This window comes from Magallana gigas, chromosome 3 (assembly GCF_963853765.1).
Source record: "Magallana gigas chromosome 3, xbMagGiga1.1, whole genome shotgun sequence".
Classification (NCBI taxonomy): Eukaryota; Metazoa; Mollusca; class Bivalvia; order Ostreida; family Ostreidae; genus Magallana; species Magallana gigas.
The window spans coordinates 11,172,651-11,196,289 of NC_088855.1; the positions used below are offsets into that span (position 1 = coordinate 11,172,651).

A 23,639-nucleotide genomic window follows, 5' to 3' on the forward strand; every position below is an offset into this window, starting at 1 on the left:
TTGACAATGGTTTTGAGGGGTGTCAATTTCAACTGCTATCCTCCCAAACAGGCACTATTTATTTTGTTATGCTGAATGTCTTAATTTTTAAGAAAATTTTACTGCTTTTATATAGGAATAACGTGAATTCTACAGCGAACCTTACGCGCATAATTTTCACGCATGTAACAATTTTTAATGTTACCCGTTGCTAAGTGCGTTGCTAACGCTGAGGGTAATAGAACGGATATTGAACTGCGTCTTAGCCAATCAGATTTCAGTATTTAACATGAAAGTATAACAAACAGTATTGTTGACATTTACATATATGTAACCAAGCTTTAAACCTACAATAAAGCTATTATAATTTCACTACACTCTGCTTAGTTACACATGTTACATGTAGAACAATCTAAAGGCTTTCGCCACAGTTAAAATGTAACCAAGCTTTAAACCTACAATAAAGCTATTATAATTTCACTACACTCTGCTTAGTTACACATGTTACATGTAGAACAATCTAAAGGCTTTCGCCACAGTTAAAATGTATCCCATATAGCCGTGATGTATGAATGATTTTTTTTTTACAGCAACACCAGCTATTGTTACAAATGGTACACAAAAAATGATTTATATATGTGATATAATAAAAATCTAACTCATTGTGCTCAAAGTAGAATTTTTTAAAGAAAAAATATTTAGATTATAATATCAACCTTATCTAACATGTTTAAATCATGCAATGCTCTGGATCTGGAAGATGGATCAAAATGCATTTTCAAATGTACTTCCAAATATATATATAATAACTAAATATTGAGAATCTATATAACACATATATGTTGCCTGTCTTGATGACAAGATGATAATTAATCTACTATTTTCAATCATAGCATTTTCATACACTAAGCTATTCAATAAAATATGTTGGTTTTTTTTATATATAAATTCACTTTAATCTGATAGTGTTTTATTTCAAAAATCAGTCGTCCATTGCTCTGGTAATGTTATGAAGCTCATTACTGACTAGGTCGTCTCTGACGAATAACACACAGGGATTTCTTTCCTCATTAAAGATCAGCAAAACTCCCAGATCACCTACAGCTGGGTTTTTTGACTTAATTGAGCTGAGTGTTCTTATCTGATGCTTAAATTAATGTAAAATGGGACAATTGTTATAAACTGATTTATATTTATCAAAGAAAATGATTTTTGAAGAAAATGATTTTGTGTCACCTGTCCTTTAATTAAATCAAAACCCCTACCCTATACACTATACAAGTGTTTTGGCCCCACCCTAGATTCAAATCTCTACAGTGGGAGACATGAAATTCAAATACTGATAGATAGTTTAAATTTTCTTCTTTATGCAGCCAGTTGTTATTCAGCATCAGCAAAAGTAAAGAAGAAGATATTTTTAAACTTTAAATAAATATAACACTATGACTATTTTGCCCTCAAGTCAAAACCTTGAGTCGAAACCCCTACCCAGGGGGACATGAAATTTATAATTTTTGGAGAGAGCTTCCTGGTCTACAAATTTATGAATTGAGTTTTCATTACAGGTGCATGTGTGGGAGTAGAAAAGACAATTTTTAAGCATGCATTAATACTATGCATCCATTAAATATCCCCTCCCAAGAGTCATAACCCATACTCCTGGGGTCATGAAATTTAAAATTTTGGTAGAAGACTTCTTGGTTAACATATATAATTATGAAGTCAGTTTTTTCTTACAGATGTGTGAGAGTTACAGAAGAAGATTTCTTAGCATATATTATATGCAGTTAACACTTAATAGCCATATCCCCCCCCCCCACCAATGGCCTAAACCCCTGACCCTGAGGTCATGATTTTCACAATGTAGGCAGAGGAGTTCATACACATTATAACCATGCATTCAGTTTTTTTGTAAAAAAGAAACTTTGCTAAGATTTAATACACACATTTTCCATATATAGCTATTTTGGCCCCACCCTAAGGGCTTAACCCATGTCCCAGAGGTCATGAATTTCACAATTTAGGTAGAAGACTTCATGGACATCATACACATATATTTAAATAATAAACATGTATTTAGGTTTTAATAAATATACATTGAATATGGGAGTGGAGAGGAAAATTTTCTAAAATTTGGAGATTTTATACATAAATTTTACCATATGGCCATATGGGTCCCACCTTAGAGCCTTAAAAACCCGATCCAGGGGCCATGAATTTTACAATTTGGTAGAGGGCTTCATGGACATCATTACCATGCATTAATTTTTTTCTCACATTTGTGTGGGAGTAAAAAAGATTTTGGAAAATTTGGCTTTTTTTTTTTTAACAGAATTGGCCCCGCCTGTGGCATTCGGGGTTGTAGAGCCGATAACAGAATTTAACAATTTAGATTCCTCTTACCATAGAGATGCTTCATACCAAAAATGGTAACAGTTGGCATTGTTCATATTAAGAAGTTAAATATTAAATTGTTAATGCATAGAAGAACAACGACAAATGAAGACCAATTGCAATAGGTCACCTGAGTGACTCAGGTGACCTAAAAATGGTTATAAAACATTATATCATATAAACTCTGACCAAGCTGCTTTCAATAGATCAGAAAGTTTTTCACTTGGTGCAAGGAACAGCTCAATGTATTGCCTTCTGAAACTTGAATTGGGCAATAGAACACACAGAGCTGTTCCCTCCACCAATGGAAAATATTCTGGTCTATTGACTGCTCAGGCATGGAATAACTGAATATTATTACATGTTCAGTTTAAATATATTGCAGTACTTAATTCTATATATTTACATTCCACATATGTTTTGTTTGTAAAGTGTGTTGAAAGCTATGGCAACTATAACACTGTAACACAAACAGGGTACTCAAAGGTTACTCTATATATTCCAATGTAAAAGTTCAACCTCCCATTGTGGCCCCACTCTACCCTACTAATGGGGGTCATGATATTTACAACTTTAAATCTACACTACATGAGGATGCTTCCACACAATTTCAGCTTTCCTGGCTGATTGGTTTCTGAGAAAAAGATTTTTTAAAATTTACTCTTAATATTCATGATATTTCTTTGTAAAAGTTTGCCCCAATTGTGGACCTACCCTACTAATGGGGGTCATGATTTTCACAAATTTGAATCTTGACACTACATGTACATGAAGATGCTTTCACATACTCTATATATTCCTAGAATATAAAACTTTTCACAGTACCGGTAATTAAACTGAGAAAATCAATAGAATAAATTACCATAAATTTACATATTAAAGTGCCTTTTCCCATTATTTGCCTACACCTGTGTATGGGCGGAAAGTACCTGTTACAAAACCTAGCTTCAGGTACCCAGGGTTGTCTCTAAGACCCAGGAGGCAGGGAATTTCCCCGCCTAAAGTGACGTAATTACCCGGCTATTATTGCATTTCAAACACAATCTACAGTAGCTATTAGCTAGACCTCCAGATCTCCTTCTACTTTTTTATTTCTCCCTTCTACTTCAATTTTTAGAGACAACCCTGGGTACCCATTCTCTTTTCGTCTTTTCCGCCAAAAGAAATGGTTCAAAATTTTTGTTCCAGATCATGTTTTCACTGGTTGCATGATCATCATGTTTAGAAGAACACATGTTCTAGCCTTAATTCACCCAAAGATACCTTGAGGGTGTCTGATTTTACTCTAAATATTTAATTTTATACTTATTAAACTGAAAACATTCAAAATGAGTCAACTTCGGTTAACATGTTCATACAAGACCAATTTCTATAGGAGGATCCATGAAATTGGAAATTCGTCTATAGCACCTATAGCAACGCTACAAACCTTGGGCATTGTGTCTCGACCAATCATTATGTTTTGCAATTCAATGCCATCAAAGTGAATACCTTGGCCGCCATCTTTATATTTCATACGAATACTCATTTTACGACCATAAAAATGATTGATTTGTTATTTGTTCAAAGTGTTAAAGATTAACAGATAAAATCAGCCAAATAAGTACATATACAGCGTTTATACCATGAAATTTCCATTCTATGTTAAAAATTTACAGATGGCCTGTTAACAAATTAAAATAAATAGAAGATTGACAAGTTCAAGTAATCCCGACAAGGAAAAAAGTTTAAAAGAAAAAAGTGGAAATCTCACATAAGCAGGAAACAGAATTTACATATACACATCAGATAGTGCCACAAAGTGGAAAAGTAGGTAGTCTCCTATTACCCACTCCAGGTCCTATCAAAAACAGTGATAATAGACACCATGCATACACTGGTATACATTGTCTCGATCATATTATATGTAACATTGTATTTTTAACCATTATGTTTTTTAGTCTCAAGTTTCAGTAAAAAGGAGCACATAAGTAATAGTAAATAATAGGCATAATTGACTGATTGTCGTTTCTCGTGTAGACCAACAAAGTGATCTTACGCTACACGAAATAGTTTGTCTTTGTTTAGAAAAGTGATCACGTGCATACTGATAAGAAATGTACATGTATATACTGGTATAAATATTCGAACATTCGGGGGAAAAAAACACAACATGTACTTAGGCATTCTAACAGAATGAATTTCTTGTGTGGGGAAGTAAAAGACAGCCCCCGGTCTGAAAATTTTTCGAATGAAGACCCGGGAGCCCATCTATCCGATTTTTTTTTCAGACCGGCGCGAGAGTATGACATTTGCCAACACCACTTAATTAATTGTACATACCTGTTTATAGTTTCAAATTAATTCCAATTTAGGTAAAAATAATACGCCAGAAAATGACACAGAAACTAAGCCAGCCTCAGTTTGTTGTCCTGTACAAATTGTTACTCGGCATAACAAACTATTTCAAATTATTGGACAGAAAGTTCAAAACTCAAAGCGACGGAGACGGCCGTGCGAATACCTCGATATCGGTCTTATCAGTCCTCATGCCCCAAAAGGTACGGAAGGGGTTTCTTCTTTTATCTCAGTTTTTATTATCATAATTAGGCCAAAACTCCGTTCAACTCTGTCGTTAGAGATAGGCTTTTTTTTTTAAAGTTTCATTTTTTATGACTGTCTTTACGGTGTTTAAATTGTAGACACTGCCCCTTGACTTGGCTTTGCGTTGACCGGGTATTCCCCCTTGCCTTGGGTATATATACAGCACGTTGTTTACTCACCCGCGAAGTACCTATCGATTACAAACAACGCGCATGAGCTATAAGGGTGTTTTGTTTGAACAGCCACGATTTTAACAACACGTTGTCTAATCACAGGGGCTTATGTATAAAAAATAAACATCGTTATTATTTTTCCTTTGCCACTTATTAACGATTTTTTTTCTATACAAGCCAAAATTGCATAAGATAATTTTCAATACATGTATACATGTAGTTCTGTTATTATATAACCCACACAGGCATTAACATGCATTAAAGCTCACGCAACGTCACACAGGAGGATGAATGCAAGCGTGTTGGCCAGGTATGTGAGTCTGATTGTGAATTAATGTGTGTAAGTAGTTATATTCTATGGTGGCATATCTCTGCCCCATGTGTGCAAGTTATGTTTCTATCAAATATGCTGACATGTAAGATAAGCATGTTGACATGCAAGACAGTTATGTCAACTTGCAACATAATTATGTTGACATGCAAGAAAAATGCAATCAAAAATAGAATTATAAAAAATCTCAATTATTGCTCACATACATTGATGTGATTATGATGACATGCGACTTCTTTATGTCGACATGCAATTTCTTTATGTCGACATGCAACTTAATTATGTTAATAGGAAAAAATGACGATATGCAACATATTTATCTCGCATGTGAACATAACTAAATTGCATGTCAACATATTTATCTTGCATGTGAACATAACTAAGTTGCATGTAGCATGTAAACATAACTAAGTTGCATGTCGATTTGAATAAGTAGCATGTGAACATTATTAAGTTGCATGCCGACATAAATAAATGTGAACATAACTAAGTTGCATGTTGACATAAATAAGCAGCATATAGCATCTTGGTTGTCACATTAGGCGATATTTGAGATTTTTAAAGTTTTTTTTATATTCTTATTTGACTGCAATTTTCTTACCTTTGTTTTTTAACTTCAATGTCCAATTTTACTGTTTATTTCCTTATTTTTAATTCAATATTTTACATGATCCCATAGAAGTGGGGATGGGGAGACAACTCCATGTTAATTCAATTTTTTGCATGTATAATACAATACTACGCAAAAATGGGGGAGGGGGGGGGGGGGGGCGATGCTACGTACACGTGCCTGAAATATATACATGTAAATAATAAGGAATCATTCCTTGAGAATTGTGAGGCGATAAGAACGACCGGGGCGTGATCAAATCTATTTACATTTGCAAATATGCTTCCATTTATGAACCTACACATGTTCAGACAGTGGCGTAGCTAGACCAGAAACGAAGTGCATGCTTAAAATGGCAAGGGGTGGACCCCCAGTGGGTCCAGGACGAAGCCTGGCGGGGGCCAAGGGGGGCGAAAGCCCCGGAAGCTCATGAATTCTGACGATTTTTAACACTAACAATCATCGCAGAAATTGAAAGGAATGCTCACTACATTATCAATTTTAAACGGTTTACCTTTTTCAAATGTAAAAATAAGTACACTGTAATACTAGTAAATGCCCTTTGGGCTTCATAGGATTTGATCACATGACCAACCAAATTCATATCCCAACTTTTAGCTTGTTGTTTCTTTCTTTATATTTACATACACCAAGTATTTTTTCCTCTATTTCTAACGGAAACTTATATTTTATTCATGCTCTATAGAAACAGCCAGACTGAAATCTGCACGCCCCGTTAAACAATTGGTCGAAATCTACAGCGGCTGAAACTGACAATAAACAGACAGGACAGATATCGACACGTCCTGTTTGTCGATTGGTCCAAACCTACAGAGACCTAAGCAAAATCACGGACAGCACGAAATGATCATGATGATGTCAGACTCAAAGTCTCACAGGAGACGATTTGGCTGTTTCTTTTTGCTAACGTACTATTGTACATTAAAGTATATCAGTGAATTTTACTAACGTTTCATAATCAATATATTAATTAGTTAAAAGAAAGACATTAATCTAAACAATAAAATGCTTTCTTTGATGATTCATTCGGGTTATGAAGGTAGCGATCATTGCAGAAATCCCGCTGACAATGATCTTGTGCTAATCAGAATACACCAATGAACTGAGAGAGAAAAATGTTTCAGCTGTAGTGGTCTACACAACTAAGATTGTCTTTTTACCTCGTGCTTTGTTTAATTTTCAATACATCAGGAACGTATAATATACTATTAAACTATTCATACGTCTTTCAGTAGATTTTGTCACTATTTTAAGATAATTAACAAATGTGTATTACCTGGACAGAGGATATACATTGATAATATACATGTAGTGTATAGGGAACTGTTGTAACTATAAGGATGTGAAAAGACAAAAAAAATATATGATACATGTACCGATGATTAATAATATATATATATATATATATATATATATATATATATATATATATATATATATATATATATATATATATATATATATATATATATATATATATATATATAAAACATAAATTTAAAATATGTATCCCTGTGGAGTAAAATATTGACGTCCATATTAAAAGGGATAGTGTCCGACAGTAGCATTCTTCTTGCATTGGTATAGATAGATCTCTCTCTCTCTCTCTCTCTCTCTCTCTCTCTCTCTCTCACACACACATAGGAGAACTGTCAGGGAATTTTTGCTAAACCAATTTCACTAACTGAGTCTGTATAAGAACCGACATTCAGGAAATACTTTTATCCCGTAATAATTGGGTTTTCGGTCCACTCGCTAGGGTGTATGGGGAGCGGAATAGATTGAAAACCCTTGAAAATTTTTAAAAATAATCAATGGATGAACTAGAACAATAACGATGACGATAATCCTAGCTGCCAAACGCCTGCGTAAAGTATAGTTCACTCTTTCTGGACCAACGAATTTTTACTAAACTGTCCGAAAATGGTCAAAAATTAATATTTGATAAAATCCATCAGTGAACTGCACAAAATCGCGCCGCCACCGAGTTCTGAACCACAAACCTATGTGAACAATGTATGGTATAACTTAGATACAATGTGCAATCTGTTACGTGTGATATTCTAAGCACTGTGTTCCCAACAGTAGATATTTGCAGATGCATGATAACAATTTATATTTACATGTATATGTACAACTAAGTTATAAATAATAGTTGTGGTTAAATTACATAGCTACATTTTTGGTTTGCTATATAAATAATAGTATTATAACTTTTGTAAACTTATTTATACCTTCTCATTTTTTCTCCAATGGCAATGAATTTGGTTTCTTGACCTATATTGTACTTGAGGCCATAATGTTTCTTTTTTTTTATTCTGCATTTTAAGAGTTTGATAAACTTAATTTGCTTATTACACATACAAATTGAGAAACATTAATAATGGGGGCCGCTGATGTATATCAAGCTGCCATCAATTTTTCAGAAACATTTTTATTGCATATCAGGAATTCTGTTCTCGAAAAAACTGTAACTATCAGACCCAAAGATAAACCATGGTTCGACTCAGCCTTACGGAGAGAAATAAGACCAAAAAAAAGTTTTAGGAAGATTGCAATGAATTCTAAAAACGCTTTAGATATGCAAGAGTTTAAAAAATCACGCAATAAAGTAAACAATATGGAAAAAATATGCTATTGACAATTATTATAACATTTTAGAGCTTAATCTTTCTGATTCCAGTAAAAATAATTCCAAAATATATTGGAGATTATTAAAGAATCTTTTTAATATTAAGGTGGCTCACTACACTGTGAAATATTTTCTAAAATCAGCAGAAAATTACTTGATGATGATAGATATCATAATGGATAAGAAGTATTTAAGTCTAATAGGCCAAAAAATATGCAATTTTGGATGAAAAATTACATTTTTAAAAATTTGATTCAGTTAACATAAACAAAAGCTTCAGGCGGATTCGAACTCATGACCTGCTGTTCTGGGGCTCGTTTCATAAAGAGGCCTAAATTTTGGGCCTAACTTTAGTCTAGTCCGAGGACTTACACCGAAATTTAGTCGGGCGTATTTTGCATTTCATAAAGCGGCGTAACTAGAGGCGTAAACTTTAGACTCTAGCTTAGGCATAAGTCCATGACAACGCAGCACTGCACCTGCATAAAATTGTTTTTTTTTATTACTCTGTAATATACATGTGTATGTAACATGTGAAAATAAGATCAATTTTAGAGGAACTAGCAGTTGTAATAATTTTACTTAGAAATATTTCAGATTTGATAAATTCTTGTTTCAGTATGTACAAAGGTTAAACTTTTTAAATAATATTCCTTTTCCTTCAACAATTGACCAAACCAAAAGCACATACACTGTAATATCAAAATTAAATTGTACAAATAGATAAAACAGTAAACGGAAACCAAAAAAAATGGTAAAGTAATTATGATTTTCTGGAATCCCATCGCAAGGGTTACAATGTAGTGTCAAAAACACATGGAAATCTTAAATGAATTATCCGTATAATACATATATAATGTTTAATTTAAAACGGGCTTACTCGGCATTATTTTGGTGAAAGTACATGACTTGTGTAAGGTGCTCAATAGAATTATCAGTGTATCATTTTAAGTAATTAGATAGTTTAAAATATGTGTTATTTCATTACTTTAATCATATTGAACATTTTGAATTTACTGTGTCGGTTTAAATTTAAATTTTATATTGTAAATTGTATGTTTAAATCCAAATATCCGACCTTTGTCGCTCTTTGTCATTGCGCATTTCAATTGAAATGAATTTTAGGGTTATAAAACAAAATTAATGTATTTTTGTTTTCGATCATTTCGCGATGTTTTGTATTTCGGCGCAGTATAATGTATTACTATACATGTACGCATATTACTACGTTACACTTTCTGTATCCAGGATTTAGAAATAATAATTTGTATTTATCAAATCAGTTTGAATTGCAAACTTGTCTAAACTCTAATGTGTCATCATTCTTGTAGTTTAAAACCAATATCAATAACATATCTTCACTTTAAAAAGAGAATCACAAATTAAGTTTATGATTGTGCATTAGTATCAGTGAGTTTAATCGATATCGGCTTCTTATTTGCGTTCAATATTAATGCATCTACAGATACATACATCGTAGGTTATAGAAATATATTGTTCATGAATTGCAAAAAAATATTAGCTATTTTCTCGGGTAGCAATTTTAATGAAAGATTTTTAAAAGGTAAAGTTATTACTAAATGTGATGTAAACTTGTTCATGGTAAATGTTTTAGAAAGAAAAAAAATGGTTTAGAAAAATATAATGTAAGTTTTTAAAATGCAACACATGAAATTAAAATTAGTGCTCGTTTTTCGTTATGTAAATTATTATTTCTCTCTCTCTCTCTCTCTCTCTCTCTCTCTCTCTCTCTCTCTCTCTCTCTCTCTCTCTCTTGCACATTTATTCGGGAGAAACCCCCGTGTGCACATTTATTCCGGAGAAACTCCCGTGACAATCAAATTCCAGAATTAAAAGTATAAATCGTTCTTTCTCAGTATCTGAATGTGACAATACATGTAACTTAAATCGCATTGGTGATAAAATACAATCGTCGTTTCATAACATATATGCTTACTTATGTTTATGTCCAAACTTACGCCTACCTATGAGTGGACGTAAATTTTTGGCCTAAATTTAGTTGGACGTAAAGATGCGCTCTTTAATGAAACGCAAATATTCGAACTAGTCCCGTATTTACACCGGCGCAGCGCTAAGTCTGGACGTACGACTCTTTATGAAACGAGCCCCTGAAGCCCAATACTTTAAGGTTCCTCACTACACCGTGAAATAGTTTCTCAAATCAGCAGAAAATTACTTGATACTAGTAAACATAAACAAAAGTCCCAGGCGGATTCGAACTCATGACCTGCGGTTCACAAGCCTGATACTTTAACCACTGAGCTATGACGATACACATTTGAATCGATTGATACAAACAGTTTAACAAATTTAAATCGCCATCTTGTGACGTAGTGTCTTAAAAAGTATAAGTCTCGGTGAAGTGAAGTACCTTAACCACTGAGCTACGACGATATACAGCCAAGATGAACGATATAAACAGTTTAACAAAACATTTAAATCGCCAATGTTCTACCTTTATATAAGAAAGAGGACTCATCACAAATGTCGAATTATAGACCTATTCTCAAGGCACCTGAGGCTCGTAACATAAAGGGTACTTAAGTCTAAGACAGTGCTTAAGTAGGACTTATGTACATTCTTAGACTTAAGTCCGTAACTAGAAGAGTGCTTAGCTAAGACAATTTACCCAAAACTTAGGCGGTCGGTGGAGGTGACTTAAGTATGTCTTAAGTATTGTTTTCACACATTTAGAAGTTTTATTGTTATTAATTATTCAAATTCAGCATATGATTACACAGTATTAATCACATTATGATATTTACACAGAATGAATATCTTAATATTCACCAATATAAAATTTTTGATTTGATTGATATAAATATTAATAGTGGTCGTAATAATCTGTCACATTTTCCATACACCGGTAGTATGCAAGTGGACTGCTGAATAGGTTGTAAACACGTAATGGTCGGTTTACAAGAAGTAACTGCATATATAAACTCGCAAAACTTGAGAAACTAAAAGAAGGACGTTCAAAGACAGAAAAACCCTTAAGCGACGACTGCCTCATTTCAGTATATCGACTTAATGAAGGAATTATATCCACATTATGTGAATTGCTTTATTGGTGAGGTAAGAGGTAGAACAAAAGATAAAAAGAAATCCACTATATAATTATATCAAGTTCTACGGCATCGCAATATCACGCCACAGGCAGTCTTCGAGAACGACTTAAATAGTGAATATTTGTCAAAACAAACAAGCAACAATAATAGACTGAATATATTGTCCGAGATCCATCGCTTTGAGCTTTTTACAAATTTTAGGCACATATTTATATATACTCATGCCACCTAGAAGGTTGTGTCTGTACATTTACATCTACCCCATCTAATATCAAAGATGTCATGCACGTGCATCTATAAAAACCATTACATTCAAATTCGACAAAAGAAATGAAAAATACGTTTTTACTTTTTAACATAAACATGACTTAGCTAAGACATTGCTAAGTTTGCTTTATGTTACGGTATAAGACATACTTAAGTAGGACTTATGTAGGTCCTAAGATTCCGCCTAAGTCCTACTTATGACCATACTTAAGTCAAAATCTTAGCATGCTTTATGTTACGAGCCCCTGTTTCCTTATTACATGTAAGTTGTGTTTCTTAGATAATGGAGCGTAAATGGAGAGTTATTTTTAGACGTCTATGCAACTTTTTTTCATGACAATAATCTTTTTTATAAGTCTCAGGCTGGATTTTTAACTGGTCACTCAACTGTTTATCAGCTAATTGAAACGTATGACTATATTTTGAGAGCAATTGATCAAGGTCAATCATGTTGTATGGTTTTTTTGCGACTTTTCAAAACCATAGGACCGCGTTTGGCATAACGGTTTATTGTTTATTGTTAAACTCCATAACTATGGTATTACTGGAATCAACGTGGTGTGTAGATTCGAAGCGAGTAAAAACGTTGGTGAAAAAGTGTTGAATTCTTCATTAATATAAATACAGTTTTAGATGAAAGGTATTTACAGCCTCAAAATGGTTTGTTATGTTATTTTCAATGCAGCTTCATTAATTTTCTCAAAAATCGTTTTGGAGCGATTCTGCAAATTTTTGCTACATTAACTGTGGTGAAGGCCGGTCCCGAGACATATTTAGATTATTCTTACTAATAAGCAGAGTGTAGTGAAATTAATAGTATTATTGTAGGCTTAAAGCTTCATATGCATTGTCAACCTGGTCCCGTGCACGCACGGGTCAAAGTCTAGTTTTTAAATTAAAGGTTTTGATATCAATTGCATATATACTGTAAGTATATTATAGATAAAGTTTCTAGTTCCACTTGTCCACAGGGGCCAAGCCCATTTTAACATTAATTTCAATGTAACCATAAATAAAGAAAGGGGTCGAACTCTGACCCAGATAAAAAAACTACCAGCTCGCTTCAAAAGCCTAATAAATCAATTATTTTTTACAACACTTGCAATATGCGTGTATTTTTCAGAAAAATAATGTCTAAGATACACTCATGCCGAATTTCAAGTTGATGGGTCTTAAAATAGCGAAGATATACGTCATTATTCTCTCGAATTCGCCAGTTTATTTTTACTAGGACATTTACCGGTCCAGGGCTCACGATGGGATTTTGCCTCTGACAACAGCAGTATTGCAACAAGTCGAGAAACATTCGCACTAATCTTTTAAAATCTCACATCAAATGCACTCTACTTACATCTTAAATTCCGATAAAATTCCGTAAATACTCTCCAAACTGAACTTTTATTCTGCAGCCAGAACGTTAAAACGGGCTTGGCCCCTGTGCACTTGTCAATATAAATAGTTGAATCCAAATACTTGTACAAGAACTCTGCTTTTAAATTTCATTAATCCAAAACCTATATAGTTGTTTTCAAAATAGCACTCGTGTGCATATTGCAGCTATGTAAAAGAATGTGCAATGTCGATTAAAAAAATATAAATTACAAAAAAAACTGCAGCAAAAATATTTGTTTTCATCATTGAAAGAATGTGGGCGCTTAAGATGTAGATTCGGCAGGAATCTGAGCGCACAAGGAGAGTGAAAATTTCATCAATTAATGTTGAATATTTTTCGAATTATAACCGTTATTTGGTTTCTGTTGGATGTGGAATGAGTGGAAAAATATTTGAAATGCAAAACGTTTTATTATAATATGGGTCTAAATATAGCAACACGATGCAATCCATGCAAAATCCTACTTATTTACAACTGTTTTTAAATGATTTTGTTGTCTCTGGGTCTTCTCTCCACAAATTTGAAACGTGTAAAGGTAACATATTTCAACATTAAAAATGTCGCTTTTTAAAAAAAAAGATGGAGAGATGACACAGAGATGACTAATTATGTACTTTTTCAAATTATTTTTTGAAGGATAAAAAACAAAGTCCATTGATATGACAGTGTTGTTTCAAACAGTACTTTATAGAGCATATATTGTCAAGTCTCGCATGGCTCAGTGGTTTCGTCCTGGATTAGTGAATACATACATTCAGTGTTTTGGGTTCAAATCCAACTGGTGGTCTTTTTAAAAAAAATTAAACTTTTTTTGTTTTAAATGTTTGTTATTATAACATGATGTTGAATTATAATATACCGGTATATTTTGATTTGTTGTTATTGATTTCTAGATCTGCTGTATGAACACTATAAAAAATTCTTTTCTTATTACTAGTTTTATAGGATATACACAATATAACTTCATTAAAATGTGTTTGCATTAACATTTCCAACTAGTTATCGGTTTACCTCTCATTGCCATTTTTGAAAGCTTTGTGAGTTTTTTGATAACCGGAATAGCCATGTACTTCGACTCTCAACATAATATATTTTTGTTGAAACCTGTACATAGCCTTTCGAGGTTATAGACATTTAAATCCCAATTGATTCGTGTCGAGGATTCCTGCAAACTTACAATCTTGTGCGCTCACTTTCTTTTTTGAAGTGACGAGTTCATTCATACAATGGTCATTCTATTGAGTTAACTTACCATTACAAACCAACGCTTAATTATAGAACTACGCGTACAGTAAAATTCTAAATATATGCTTAAAATTGCGTTACATGTACGCTGACAGTATGAAATAATGACAACTCATGATATTCTGAGGATTTTTTCTTCTTTTATTTGCAATGATATCAAGTAATCAGATTATTCTCTTAAAGTATATATCTACCTCCACATGTCCCCTATTCAGTCGTAATATATTAATGATTGTATTTCGTACAAAATAATCATTTCAATTTTGGAATGTGACCTTGGATATTGATTGTCAAAAAGTTAATTGAAAATCATGTTGCAAAAGGAATACATCTGTTTATACTTGTGCCAGTTTATTACCATAACGTATTGAATTGTTAAGGAAGTTTTTTTTTTTTTTTTACATCCATTTGTCAATTAGTTTGATTAAAATCTTCGACTGTTCGCAGAGCGACCTCTTCTATTTGTTTATTCGCTTCGACAAACAGCGCTGCCCATAACTGTACACTTCCGTTCCTACACTGTGCATACGGTATATTCGGTTTTATAGAAGGAATCGTAGAATCAGTGGATCGGTTTATAAAGTTCCTTCCGTGATTTTGTCTTAAAGTTTTTTACTTAATCTTTATAAGACACCTTAAACGTTTAGATAAAGTTCCTTCCATGATTTTGTCTTAAGGTTTTTGACTCCATCTTTATCAGACATTTAAAACACTTAGATAGAGTTCCTTCCATGATCTTGTCTTAAAATTTTCGACTTCATCTCTATTAGACAATTTAAACATTTAAATAAAGTTTCTTCCATGATCTTGCCTTAAAATTTTTGACACTTCATCTCTATCGGACACTTTAAATATTTCGTTCAGACATCATTTATCTGAAGAAACACAGAGAGAGAGAGAGGAGAGAGAGAGAGAGAGAGAGAGAGAGAGAGAGAGAGAGAGAGAGAGAGAGAGATTTCATTTGTAATTCACTGATATGTTATCGTTTACAGTAATGCACATTGTAGCAGAATCCAAGGAAGCAGTTTCAGTCCACGTACTACACATGTCAATCAAATCAGCCCGCGAGCTGCACCGAAGAAAATAGAAAAATGTTTGACATTAAAGTATTTTATAATGTTTTAATGTATAATATGATTCTTACACACTCTGTGTGTGAAAGTTGATTTGTTTACATACTACGTTGTTTAAGCAGAAAACTACACGTGTAAAACCTCTCTCTCTCTCTCTCTCTCTCTCTCTCTCTCTCTCTCTCTCTCTCTCTCGTGTAGATTTGGGTGCGAACAATGTTGTGAAACATGAACGGATCCAATTTGTTTTTAACATCTTTCAAGTCCAGTTCAACCATTTCCATTTCTTTTTCATCCAATGATATTTTTTTAATTGAGATTGCTTATCAAACTTTCAGAGAGTCGAAGACCCCCTCCCCCTTTTCCCCTACCTTCTTCGAGTTGATTGTTCATGCATTTAAAATTAAGACTTGTTATCAAAAAGATTATGAAAGCTTTTGCTTCCTGTACTTTAGTGAATAACCGATGGAAGCCGTAAGGTACTTGTATAATTTACATGTGACTGACTCACTACACATTGGAATAGTGTCTCGATCAAATCAACAGAAATTTTCTTGATTAGAAAAGATGCAATGTGGCATAATGCATCAGAAGTATATACTTGTAATTCATATAGGCGAAAATATATACAATTTTGTATTTTTAACACTTATGATTTCAAAAGTTCAATGAAATTGAAATGAAATGCATGCAAATTTAAACTTGTTATCTGCGGTTCACAAGCCCGAAACTCATGCACAGATACCGGTATGTTTTACAACACAGGTAGACTTAAAATTTCGAAGTCTTGCTAAAAATGGAACAGTTTTCAGCATACATTTCATGATATATATGTTTAAGTCACATACATAAGTTATATACCATTGGATTTGATAAATTCAAGGCTTTTTAAAATGTTTGATGCTGTGCATATTTGAAACACGGCAAATTTCGGCCAATAACGACCCTGTTCTTTAGATGTTTGGTCTAAGAAACGGCTCTTAAGTTTCAATTCTTCAGAAACTAAGGCTGTTTATTTTGATAATAAACGTAATACAGTAACCCCTACGTTAAAATTTCAAGGATGCGATTTAAAATTCGTATCCACCCATATATTTTCTGAGGACCTTTCCTGGTCATCTTATATAAATTCTATTATTATTATTAGCAAATGCTCAAAAGAAATTGGGATTAATGAAAAAACTTTAAGAATTTAAACTTATTAACAGAAAATCACTGTCACTACTATATACTTCATTTATAAATCCCCAGTTACAATTTGAATCTGATGTATGGGGAGGATGTTCTATCACAGCTGATTCTGACAAATTAGAAAAAAATACAATTGATTGCAGCAAGAATTGTTACAGGTTTACCTACTTTTGCTTCTCAGGAATCCTTATTCTTTGAAACTGGGTGGGAAATGCTTTATAGTAGAAGGAAAATACCCAGGCTAAAAACAATGTACATGTATACAATTGACCGAAACATTTTACCCAGTTATGTAATGGATATTTCCCCCCCCCCCCCCCCCAAAAAAAAAAAATTAGCGCGCTACAGTATCAAACTATACTACCGGAAATACACAGAATTACTCTATACAAAAATCACTGTCGTGTATCCGCGCCGGTAGTGACATGTTTGGATAACGTGAAAATGGCGGCATCGTTCGTTTCTTGATAAGTTTTCGTGTTATTTAACGCTTACATTGTTTACTTTTACATTAATGAGATCGTCAAATCTATTTAAAAGCATATTCAAACTTTAAATTTCTACGAAGTGTATGTGAAAATTATGTAAATAAGCCGTTTATGTCGATTAATTGGGAACAACGGAACAGGTTTGGATGACCTTGTTTTTCCAAATAGGATCGGTTTGGATGCGCATCTGATACGGTTTGGATGTAGTTAATATATAAGAGTTTAAACTGTTCTTTTACTTATATTTTCGCGAAGGGGATATTGCATCGCTACTATGCGACATGCATGCCCTCACTCCAAAGCATGCTTTCAATATTATGGAGATCGTCATGTGACATTTGACATTTGAATTCACATTGTTTAAAGAAATAAACATACACGTTGAAAGACTTGAATATTTAAGTCAACAAAACTTTATATAACGTAATTTGAATTTCAATTTTACACAATACAAGCTCAAAATAACTTGTCTTTATTATAAAAATTGCATACAGAGTGTTTTACAGACATGTTAAGTCTGTTGCATAATCATTCAATCGATATTAATTTAGAAAGATTCAGCCTTACCAAAATCTTTACGACACAAATATAAACATGTGTTTACAACAGTTTTGATTAAGTTATGAGGCTAACTTTATATGCTGTAAACGATGTCTGGAGAAAAAAAATTCAAAAGAGATCAGTCAAAAGACAGAATTATTATACCAACTCCAATATTAGCCCGAGGGCCGTAGGCCCGAGGGGTGATATTGGTCAAGGGCTGATGCAGGCTGTGATATGGAAAAGGGGTATCTATTATCATATTTATTACATACTCAGTAAAATGAACTTGAACAATTTGATTTTAAATATCATGTGAAAGTAGTATGTACATATATTATATAAAAATATATGATCTAATTGTTTTAATAAACATATAGCTACTGAACTGGAATTTCCCCGGGCTTTAAAAGCTAACTGCTCCAAAACATTTGCTAGCATTTGAAGTTTTCAACTGCACTTAAAAATGTCGACTGTAACAAATGTTTTATATTTAGTCTGTAAACATGTAGAAATGCCAGCGCGAAAAGGGCAGACGAGTTCTGCAAGGGGTGTGATACGGATCCGTATGAGCCCTAGGGCTAATAACCTGTATCAGCCCCAAGGCCGATGCGAGTTGTGTGATGTCATCTGTATCACATATGCCAAAAACCTGTATTTATTACTATTTATATACACGTGTCTAATTTTTTAAATTAATAATTGAAATGTCTCCAAACAACTTTTTAGATTGCAACAGCCTTAAAACCGCGCTTTGGCAAATTTTTAACGATGAAATTTTTATTATTATACTTTCATGTTTAATACCAACGCGAGTTTTGTATTTTTCTGCAGTATCACCACCTTAATTTCCCGCACGAGTCACCAAAGAAAGAATTTTACTTTTCAATAAACTAAATTATAATGATGTAAATTATGTTATTCGATCACTTTCTACGCATGCGCTGTACTTAGGTGCATAATGTCCTCTTCGTAAGCATTAGCTTCCATGATTTGTCATTGCAGTACAAAAGAAATAAATATTGGTTATGGATTTTAACTAACATGTTCATTGTTTTATTTTACATGTACAAAATTATCAACAGAATAGCAATATACATTGGAAATGAAATCAGCGCAATGTAAAATACCGGTATATTGTGTAATCAATTTTATTATTTTAGTTTGTTCATTGAAAAAATCAACAAAACATCTTGATCAGTAATATACATAGATACATATTTATCGTTTTGATTTTCTGGTGAAAATTATGACTAAAAAAATGGCGACGTTTACTCAGGTCTCGTCATCACTTGGATTTTTGGACCAACTATTTTTAACAACAGAGTAAATATGACTTAGCAGACCCACAGTTGCACACCGATAAAAGGCAAACTGTTTCATTTTTGTCTGAAATATAAAAAATGCTATATCTTAAAAGTATCTAAACCGTACCATTTGCACAATTTATATTTTAGCATCCAAACCGGAATAATTCGTTAATCCAAACCGTACATTTTATTTAGCAGGTGCATGAAGTTATTGCTATTTTTATACATATTAGTGTATTAAAACTATATTGAAGTGATTTCATTTGGTTAGAGTAATCTTTCAAATTAATTTTGGCTGCTTCAGATTTTTAGTATGTGTTATATTATCAACGTTATCTCGAAATAGATCTTGGTTTTAGCGTTAAAATGGCACATTAACGATTGATATTCCTACAAATAAGTCGTTTTTATTTACGATGAACAAAAATATCACTCGCTCTTTTCAACTGCAAAACCGTAAGAAAAATATGAACGACTGTTACGATTGTTTTAATTAATATTTACCTCATTGTCGATAGATAAAAGAACACAACACTGATTGTTTTTGCAATGGATACGCCATTTTCACGTTATCCAAACATGTCACTACCGGCGCGGATACACGACAGTGAAAATGTCATTTGGAACTGTATGAATTTTTGTTTGTTCGTATTGTTAATCAATGGAATATTTTTTTTATGCGCTTTCAACGGATGTCTGTGAAAGTGACTCTGTCCGCATTTTTAAAGAAAAAAAAATGCATGTTTCTGTTCAAAATGAAAATATACTTTATAGATATATACTTACTTACTATATAACTAGACCTAATTTTTTTAACATATGGAGATACACATTTGGATATTATTCATACTAAACTTTGTCACAACTGTGCACTAAATAATTATTAATTTCGATGTAATATTATTAACAGTCCACACTGTTCATATAGCAAGTTCGAGGATACTTACAATTATTTTCGTGTACTACTTGATTTTATAAATAACTAAACGAAGTTTGGTATTGAACGATGTGGGTTGGTAAACTCTGATAATCAAATGAGAGACCTGGAAAATTAACATGCACGGATGAAAATCTCACTCGCGGTCAGATCTTTTGCCTATCTGGCAATCTGTGTTAACACGTGTAGTAATACATACTTTCGTGACTGAGTGGAGAAAACTTTGGTACACCGAAGTCGAATGCAAGCCAAGGTATTTTAAATAAGTCTCAATAAAATTTTATTATTTTCAGGATTTTTCTCTCTTTCTGAAATTGCAGTTTTTAATTGCATTACAACATGCCGAGAATATGATTTCATCGCTTATTTCCAAAATCATTTTGGAAAAAGAGATGAAATCATTTTAAACGACAGCAGATGTGATCAAGGAACATATTCTAAATAAAGGTTTCGAGACACCTAATAAAGCAAAACTTGTTAAATTTTGGAGATAATGAATTAACACAATGTCATATTGGTGTGTGGATATATATATATATATGTCATTCCTGACAATGTAGCATAAAAAAGTATATTTTGTAATTTTTGTGAATGAACGCGTACCGCATACATTGTATAATTTGCGAATAACCTAGTAACTTTTACAGATAAACGCAAAACTTTTGCGAAGAAACGCGTTACATTTACTAGTAAATTAGTCATAAAAGCATTTTTAAAAATTGTGATTTAACGAAAAAAAAATCTACTTGCGTGAATTTTGGTTTTGGTTTTAGTTGACCTCATAAAGAGGGGGGGGGGGGGGGGGTCCTTCTAATGGTCACCGGTGTACAAATCTTGTCCAGCGAAGGGTTCTTAAAGATATAGATCTTAAATTAATTGGTCTACAGATCGACCAATGCACTGAACGACCGACTGTCATTAAAGAAATAAAACGGAGGGAAGGGGTGAAATATTTTCCCGGAATTGCGTGAAGTGAGAACAGTGAACGGATTGGTGCTCACTATATATATATGTAGTAAAAATTCATGCACGGAGAGCTAAAAGTTGCAGATTTATTCGACCTTCTCTAGTAGCTTTGTAGTGAAGCATAAAATAAATAATCCATTTACTGTTGCATATACCTTTGTGACCATACGTACATTATTTCGGAACATATTTTAACTGAAAGTAAAATAAAATCCAATAAAATATCTGTAAAATTAAAGAAATGGAATGTATTGATTATGTTACATCGAAGTCGAGTTATGAATTACTTAGCTATCATCTATTAACACGAGCAATTAAGAATTTAATATGTACATGTACTTGTACCTATATACATGATTTACAGACTGTGGACAAAAGTATCGGAACGATTTACGACATCTGAAATATATAATATATTATTATTATATCTGAATGTTTAGCTCCAACAGGATCAAATAAAAGCCTAAAAAATATTTTCACTGCCTGCTATCTTTTTAAAAAAAAACCCAAATAAACTTATCTTGCTAATGCGAGATCTGTTTATTGCAATTTATATTACACGGGGTAAATACATTTATTTACTTATATCAGTTATTTCTTTGCAAAAAAAAATATACATACCTTCGACTTATAGGCCTACTTACACGAGTATAAAAAAATCAGCTGTAAACCTCAATGGATTGCCAACCGAATTTTTTTTATCAGAATTAGTGTCTCATGCTTATTGTAAAACGTACATAGACTTCAACAAATGATGTTTTCCATTATCTAGTAACACATCATATAAATAAGGACGGTATATTTCAAAACGACGAATCAATACACAGTAATGTCATTCTATACATACTTTTTAGATCTTTGACACCACTGATAAACATTTGTTTACATAGGCCAGTAGTGCCCAGTACAGTACACATGATTCAATTGATTAGTGTAACAGGTACTATAATTTTTTTTTGTGTAAAAAGTGCGCAGTATTTTCTTCATAATATCAACTACATTTTGTAAAGACTTTTCATTCATGAATTGTTCACATTACGTTCAAAACATACCTGAACGTAGAGATGCAGCACTTCAGAGGTCCTAAAGTGATGACGTAATACGCAGTTTAAAAACAAGAGGCCCATGGGCCACATCGCTCACCTGAGAAACAATAGGTATGATAAAATCAGCTTAATGGAGTCATAATACAAACTATCAAGACAATGCACAATAAAACATAATACATACTTTGTATCTATACTAGCTGAGGATGCTTTCACACAATTTTCAGCTTTCCTGACTGATCAGTTTCTGAGAAGAAGATTTTTAAAGATTTACTCTATATATTCCTATATAAAACTTCGACCCCCCATTGTGGCCCTACCCTACCCCCAGGGGTTATTATTTTTACAACTTTGAATCTACACTACCTGAGGATACTTCCACACAAGTTTCAGCTTTGCCGGCTGATAAGTTTCTGAGAAGAAGATTTTTAAAGATTTACTCTATATATTCCCATGTTAAACTTTGACACCCCAATGTGGCCCCATCCTACCCCCGGGGGCCATGATTTTCACAACTTTGAATCTACACTACTTGAGGATGCTCTCACACAAGTGTCAGCTTTCCTGACTGATTAGTTTCTGAGAAGAAGATTTTTAAAGATATACTCTATATATTCATATGTTAAACTTCGACACCCCATTGTTGCCCCACCCTGCCCCCAGGGGCCATGATTTTCACAACTTTGAATCTACACTGCCAGAGGATGCTTCCACAAGAGTTTCAGTTTTCCTGGCTGATTAGTTTCTGAGAAGAAGATTTCTAAAGATTTACTCTATATATTCCTATGTAAAACTTCGACCCCCATTGTGGCCCCACCCTACATCCAGGGGTCATGATTTTCACAACTTTGAATCTACACTTCCTGAGGATACTTCCACACAAGTTTAAGCTTTCCTGGCTGATTAGTTTCTGAGAAGAAGATTTTTAAAGATTTACTCTATATATTCCTATGTAAAACTTCAACACCCCCCCCCCCAATGTGGCCCCACCCTACCCCCGGGGGTCATGAATTTCATAACTTTGAATCTACACTACCTGAGGATGCTTCCACACAAGTTTCAGCTTTCCTGGCTTTCTGGTTCTTGTGAAGAAGATTTTTGAAAATTTCTTGAAAATTTTCATAAATTCCTAATTATCTCCCCTTGAAAACGGGTGTGGCCCTTACTTTTCAATACTTTGAATCCCCTTTGCCTAAGGATGATTTGTGCCAAGTTTGGATGAAATTGGCCCGGTAGTTCTTGAGAAAATGTTGAAAATGTGAAAAGTTTACGGACAGACGGACGACAGACAAAATGTGATCAGAATAGCTCACCTGAGCTTTCAGCTCAGGTGAGCTAACAAGGAAGGATCGGCATGAAATATCACTGGTCAGC

General features: G+C 33.3%; 1 protein-coding gene across 1 annotated transcript in view; it reads right to left on the reverse strand.

Annotated features, from left to right (window-relative positions):
• The window catches only part of LOC105345003 (uncharacterized), a 37,073-nt gene extending 14,766 nt beyond the window's left edge, over window positions 1–22,307 (reverse strand). Inside the window, exon 1 of the mRNA XM_034443492.2 lies at window positions 22,272–22,307. The gene's annotated coding sequence lies outside the window, so the exon portion shown is untranslated. The remainder of the gene's footprint in view (window positions 1–22,271) is intronic.
• Window positions 22,308–23,639: the final 1,332 nt, after the last annotated feature.